A 7,908-nucleotide genomic window follows, 5' to 3' on the forward strand; every position below is an offset into this window, starting at 1 on the left:
AACTTTGTGAATTTTAATGTGGGAATCTATTAAACAATTTAAATTCTTCCTTAATAAAAGTTTAATAATTTTTGTTGCAATGCTTGGTGTGAATATTGTTTTATGATATGTGTTGACTTGTATGGTTGAATCAATTTCAAAACTATTGTGTTGATTTGGAATTTTCGAGACAACCCGGATTTTTAGCATTTAAATTCTACCCTGAAAACTCATTTCAAAATCTAAGCATATTTTGGGGTTGAGCCCAAAAGCAAAAGTGTAGAGCTTGTCAAGTTATACAAAGTTTGTTTTTGGAGTTTTTAAAGTTGTTATGAAAAATTTGAAGTAATTCAAAAAGGCAAAATTCTTTAAATGTCCCATTTTTTTATTCAAATTTGCATTTCAAAATGTAAACCGAATTCGGGATTGGTTGTAAAAGCAAAGTTGTAGAACTTTAAATTTTGGACAACTTTTATTTTTGGAGAGTTTTGAGTTACCATGCAATTTTGGGAGTAATTTAAAGATTTTGGCGAATGGCAATTCTGTAAATTCGATGAACAGTAACCGCGGAAGCCAGTTCACCGTCGGCGATCTTCGATCATCTTCCAGTGGTCGCGGTGGCTGCCTTCGACGTCGCGCTGGCGTGGAGAAGCTGCTGGGTGTCGTCTCCGTGTACCGCGTTATAAAGGCCGAGACGCCATCGCCGTCGCTCTTTCTCTTTTCTCTGTTTTTTTTTTCCGACGTCGTCGATCATCTCCGTCGTGCCCGCGCCGTCGCCATGGTGCTTCACCGTCGCAGCCAAGCTCGCCACAGCTTCGCCTTGCCCTTGCGCCTTGATTGAGCCCAGCCTAGCTGTTGCTACCGGCCGGAATCGCCTTGTTTGCCGGAACGCCGTCGCGATGTCGGTGCGAACTGCCATGAACGCCGCCGTCGTCGGCAGGGAGCTCCAGCACGTCTCGGCTTCATCTAGTTAGCTGCTCAAGTCGTGGTGAGTCTCTTCATGCCTAATCCAGCTCCATCTTGATCAATTTTGCGCCGTAGTTGCCATTCCAGCGTTGCGCCGCCACGGTCAGCCATGTTCGCCGCCTGCTGCCGTGGTCAGCTTATCCAGAGCCACTGCACGCCACGCCAAGTCCACCTATCAGTGCGGCCAAGTCTTGCGATGATCTTGCGCCACCTCACCACCATTTTTACTGCCTTGATCGGCCAGCAGCATCGCCGCCGTGTTCCTTGCGCCGTTCGGCTCACGGAGGAAGACGATGGCACTGTAGCGATGCTAAATGAAAAGTCCGTGATTATTTTAAATAGTGCCATGATTTGTTATTTTTGTGTAGAATTAAATAGAGCTCCAAAAATTATGAAATTTTTTGTGTAACCTCTCTGAGATGTAAACTATTTAGGAAAAATATGAAACCATGAAAATCAATAGTTTTTGGATGCTTAAAAATTAGTCCTTTTAATTAAGAAATGCTTGCTGTGTAATTTTTATAGGCCAAAATAAATATCCAGTGACCATGAAACTTTTATTGTATCTGTTTATTGTTAAAACTTGCCTCCACAAAAAGTTATGGATTAATTTGATGATGTTTCATTATACTCTTATTTATATGCCTTAATTATTAGTTAATAATTGTCAAAATGATAAGCATAGATCATAAGATGTCTTGATTGATTTTTGGAGTTGATTATAGATCATGAAACACCCCACCCCTGCTGTGTCATGGCCAAGTGATTACCTTCTTGATATGTTTAGGTTTGCCCTTTAGTTAATAATTCTAAATGACTTAGTTAGGAATTTCGTTAGTAAATGCATGTTAATAAACTTGATTGCTTCTTAGATGCAACCTCTTGGGTAAAAAGTAAAAGTTATACATTTCCTTGTATATTGTTTATACATGTCTTTTCATGATAAAGCTTTAGTTGGTAAGCAGGTTTGATAAGTGAACCTTTGACTTGTTAGAAGAACGACTAAAAATGTTTTATGATAATGGTTTGTAACTATACCGCGAAGGAAAGTTGTACTCAAGTTATTAACTTTTGCATCCATCATTGAGCATCATGTTTTATATCTTGCATCATGTTAAATATGGCATTGTTACTACGTGTAGTGAACGAAGGTGAACACGTGGTAGTTAATCAAGTGGTCGAGGAGGTTAATCCGTCTATTGAGGTCGGATCGGATATTTGTGGAACGTCGCAGGAACCGGACTTTTCCGTCAACGAAGGCAAGCCCCGGATGCATACAACCCTACCTTGTGTTTTACAAATTAATTTCGCTTTTGCTTTCCGTTACTGCATTAAGTGATTAGGAGTTAAGTAAAAGCCTAATTGGTGCACACCACCCTTGTTATTCCATATTTACCATATTACCAATTTTAAACTCGTATATGCCTAGTTTTGCTTAGCTATGCGTAGAACGATGAAAGTCGGGTGACTACCTGCCACCTGCAAGTTTTAAATGGAACATTGGTTAATTATGATAGCATGTGATATGGGAATGTGGAGTAATAAATCTAGACCGGGCGGACTCGGTGTGTGTGAGCCACAAGACATGGAGGCCTTGTGAGCGAGTTCTTTCCGCCTGTGTCGATTAAGGCACGTCCGTTGTTGAATTGCATGAGGTGAGAATTTGTAGTACTAACCACATACTCCGGTAAGCCTGAACTTGGCAATTCTATTACGAGAATGGCTACTCGCGCACTGGGAGTGGAGAGATGGCGGGAATAGCGTGTACCCACGTGGCAATGGGCTGGATTGGTGGAGTACTGTATTCTCGAGTGGCGCGGACCCATTCTTGTTTTAGAGGATCCAAGAATAGGTTAGTATATGTAGGTCGGGGACCTGCATATGTCGTGTGGTCTGGAATTCCCAGCTAGGTTTAATCGGTTCGAATCGTCGTTGCTCCTCGGTTATGGAGACTCAACTCACTGTTCATCATCGTAGTAATAAATAACCAGAACTTGAGGATGGTCTGTGAAGGTGTTGGTTATGAAGTTTCATGATCTCAATACGGATCGTGTCAGCTTTGTATATGATCTTATAAAGTTTTACATGTTAAAATAAAGAATTTTGTTAAAGAGCTTTTACGCAAAAAAACTTTGATTATTGCTAAAGCCACACCTTGAATCCCTGAGCCTGCATTCTATCAATTATTTTTATATCGGTTAAGTCTTGTTGAGTACTTTTGTACTCAGGGTTCGTTGACCCTTGTTGCAGGTGAGCCTCATGAGCAGGTCTGTTTTGGGCCGTGTTGCATGACAGTTGTTCGATCCGATCATGATAAGTATATTTGGGGCCCTTGGGCAGGGCAGTTTAATTGCGTGTTTTGTATTATGTTATAATGCCACTCCACTACTACGGTTTGGAATATTAATTGAACTTAGTTTATAAGGTTTAAAACTACTGTTTTGTAAATTAAGTTATTGTAGGACTTCCACTATATTACTCTGATGTATCTATTTGAATAAACTGTTGTAATACTACAATGACTCTGTAATGGGATCCTGCTCAAAAATCGTAGATGATTCGGAGTTCCATGGGGACACCCGACAGTCTTCTTAAGTTATTAGGAACATATACATAGTCGTCAGAGGTCGTTGGACAGTGACAGGTGCATGTGGGTCCTATAATTTAGGAGGTTCTGCCACAGAATGGTATCAGAGCGATCGTTACAAAGTCTTTGTTGTATTGTTTTACAAAAACTTCAAAACAATTTGGGATGACTAAACTTAACTTGTTAATTTGGTCCAAATTGCTTCTGACTTATCTTATTTCTTTCCCGCCATTCCTTATTTGATTAAAAAGGCTTTGTATGGTGGAGTAGTAATCTTATTATGCCCTATATAATAACAGCTATTGTTTATGTACCATAGGAGCTTTGATGTTTAGTAACGTAAGAATCGTTCATGCATCATGTCATTAATGAAACACTGCACATATTCTAGTTATAATCATTCATATGAAGTTGAAATATAATGATGTTTAAAACTTCCTCCTTCCATTCAGGGAATGGCTATTACTTGTTATAGCTATTTTTGTCCCAACGAATTTGGTCATGTACCAATCTTTGCTGGTAAACCACTCTTTGATTGTCCTTGCTCATAAGTTCCACATCTTTAGGAATTTCTTGATGCACTTTAATTTTTCCCCATCTACTCAATGTTGAAACTTGGGACTAATCCTTGACTTCTCAAACCTATGCATGTGTCATGTCTTGGTCTCTCCTAATGCAACACATGCTAGTTCCTTGATCTTGCTAGCTTGACATGTATTACTTGTGAGTTACTTTAGTTGTGCCCTATGGTGGTGCCATGATCCATGATTTACGGTGCCGCGTCGAAACCTGGGGTCTCCTGTGGACTGCAGCCATAAGGAAATACTGCTGGGCGCTCGCTGGTATCGAGGTCTGCGGTCATGATCCACTGTAGCTTCGCAATTAATGTGATTCATTCATCTTGGCACTTTCATTTGGAATTCATGTTCCATCATTCCATTGAAGTTACTAAATCCTTTGTCCCTTACAATGTCTTTTGATCTCGTTTACAATTTCAAGTCAACTCTTGTTGTTTTGTGAACAATTTGCAAGTTAATGTGTTTGACACATTTCCTTTTCCACTACTCAACCCAACGCTTTTTCGCACTTCAAATCTCGGGACGAAATTTCTTTAAGGGGGAAGGATTGTAACATCCCTGATGTTATAAAGTACTTAAAAGGTGATCATGTCATCATTATGCATAATCATCATGTATCAACTCATGAATGCATTTCATGTTTAATTTATAGCATGTAAATGTTGTTATGAAGTGTGCTATATGTTACATGAAATAATAGTGATTAAGAAACTTTGTGAATTTTAATGTGGGAATCTATTAAACAATTTAAATTCTTCCTTAATAAAAGTTTAATAATTTTTGTTGCAATGCTTGGTGTGAATATTGTTTTATGATATGTGTTGACTTGTATGGTTGAATCAATTTCAAAATAATTGTGTTGATTTGGAATTTTCGAGACAACCCAGATTTTTAGCATTTAAATTCTACCCTGAAAACTCATTTCAAAATCTAAGCATATTTTGGGGTTGAGCCCAAAAGCAAAAGTGTAGAGCTTGTCAAGTTATACAAAGTTTGTTTTTGGAGTTTTTAAAGTTGTTATGAAAAATTTGAAGTAATTCAAAAAGGCGAAATTCTTTAAATGTCCCATTTTTTTTATTCAAATTTGCATTTCAAAATGTAAACCGAATTAGGGATTGGTTATAAAAGCAAAGTTGTAGAACTTTAAATTTTGAACAACTTTTATTTTTGGAGATTTTTGAGTTACCATGCAATTTTGGGAGTAATTTGAAGATTTTGGCGAATGGCAATTCTGTAAATTCGATGAACAGTAACCGCGGAAGCCAGTTCACCGTCGGTGATCTTCGATCATCTTCCAGTGGTCGCGGTGGCTGCCTTCGACGTCACGCTGGCGTGGAGAAGCTGCTGGGTGTCGTCTCCGTGTGCCTTGACCGCGTTATAAAGGCCGAGACGCCATCGCCGTCGCTCTTTCTCTTTTCTCTGTTTTTTTTCCGACGTCGTCGATCATCTCCGTCGTGCCCGCGCCGTTGCCATAGTGCTTCACCGTCGCAGCCAAGCTTGCCACAGCTTCGCCTTGCCCTTGCGCCTCGATTGAGCCCAGCCTAGCTGTTGCTACCGGCCGGAATCGCCTTGTTTGCCGGAACGCCGTCGCGACGTCGGTGCGAACTGCCATGAACGCCGCCGTCGTCGGCAGGGAGCTCCAGCACGTCTCGGCTTCATCTAGTTAGCTGCTCAAGTCGTGGTGAGTCTCTTCATGCCTATTCCAGCTCCATCTTGATCAATTTTGCGCCGTAGTCGCCATTCCAGCATTGCGCCGCCACGGTCAGCCATGTTCGCCGCCTGCTGCCGTGGTTAGCTTATCCAGAGCCACTGCACGCCACGCCAAGTCCACCTATCAGTGCGGCCAAGTCTTGCGATGATCTTGCGCCACCTCACCACCATTTTTACTGCCTTGATCGGCCAGCAGCATCGCCGCCGTGTTCCTTGCGCCGTTCGGCTCACGGAGGAAGACGATGGCACTGTAGCGATGCTAAATGAAAAGTTCGTGATTATTTTAAATAGTGCCGTAATTTGTTATTTTTGTGTAGAATTAAATAGAGCTCCAAAAATTATGAAATTTTTTGTGTAACCTCTCTGAGATGTAAACTATTTAGGAAAAATATGAAACCATAAAAATCAATAGTTTTTGGATGCTTAAAAATTAGTCCTTTTAATTAAGAAATGATTGCTGTGTAATTTTTATAGGCCAAAATAAATATCCAGTGACCATGAAACTTTTATTGTATCTGTTTATTGTTAAAACTTGCCTCCACAAAAAGTTTGGGATTAATTTGATGATGTTTAATTATACTCTTATTTATATGCCTTAATTATTAGTTAATAATTGTCAAAATGATAAGCATAGATCATAAGATGTCTTGATTGATTTTTGGAGTTGATTATAGATCATGAAACACCCCACCCCTGCTGTGTCATGGCCAAGTGATTACCTTCTTGATATGTTTAGGTTTGCCCTTTAGTTAATAATTCTAAATGACTTAGTTAGGAATTTCGTTAGTAAATGCATGTTAATAAACTTGATTGCTTCTTAGATGCAACCTCTTGGGTAAAAAGTAAAAGTTATACATTTCCTTGTATATTGTTTATACATGTCTTTTCATGATAAAGCTTTAGTTGGTAAGCAGGTTTGATAAGTGAACCTTTGACTTGTTAGAAGAACGACTAAAAATGCTTTATGATAATGGTTTGTAACTATACCGCGAAGGAAAGTTGTACTCAAGTTATTAACTTTTGCATCCATCATTGAGCATCATGTTTTATATCTTGCATCATGTTAAACATGGCATTGTTACTACGTGTAGTGAACGAAGGTGAACACGTGGTAGTTAATCAAGTGGTCGAGGAGGTTAATCCGTCTGTTGAGGTCGGATCGGATATTTGTGGAACGTCGCAGGAACCGGACTTTTCCGTCAACGAAGGCAAGCCCCGGATGCATACAACCCTACCTTATGTTTTACAAATTAATTTCGCTTTTGCTTTCCGTTACTGCATTAAGTGATTAGGAGTTAAGTAAAAGCCTAATTGGTGCATACCACCCTTGTTATTCCATATTTACCATATTACCAATTTTAAACTCGTATATGCCTAGTTTTGCTTAGCTATGCGTAGAACGATGAAAGTCGGGTGACTACCTGCCACCTGCAAGTTTTAAATGGAACATTGGTTAATTATGATAGCATGTGATATGAGAATGTGGAGTAATAAATCTAGACCGGGCGGACTCGGTGTGTGTGAGCCACAAGACATGGAGGCCTTGTGAGCGGGTTCTTTCCGCCTGTGTCGATTAAGGCACATCCGTTGTTAAATTGCATGAGGTGAGAATTTGTAGTACTAACCATATACTCCGGTAAGCCTAAACTTGGCAATTCTATTACGAGAATGACTACTCGCGCACTGGGAGTGGAGAGATGGCGGGAATAGCGTGTACCCACGTGGCAATGGGCTGGATTGGTGGAGTACTGTATTCTCGGGTGGCGCGGACCCATTCTTGTTTTAGAGGATCCAAGAATAGGTTGGTATATGTAGGTCGGGGACCTGCATATGTCATGTGGTCTGGAATTCCCAGCTGGGTTTAATCGGTTCGAATCGTCGTTGCTCCTCAGTTATGGAGACTCAACTCACTGTTCATCATCGTAGTAATAAATAACCGGAACTTGAGGATGGTCTATGAAGGTGTTGGTTATGAAGTTTCATGATCTCAATACGGATCGTGTTAGCTTTGTATATGATCTTATAAAGTTTTACATGTTAAAATAAAGAATTTCGTTAAAGAGCTTTTACGCAAAAGAACTTTGATTA

The sequence above is a fragment of the Miscanthus floridulus genome, chromosome 18 (genome assembly GCF_019320115.1).
Source record: "Miscanthus floridulus cultivar M001 chromosome 18, ASM1932011v1, whole genome shotgun sequence".
Lineage (NCBI taxonomy): Eukaryota > Viridiplantae > Streptophyta > Magnoliopsida > Poales > Poaceae > Miscanthus > Miscanthus floridulus.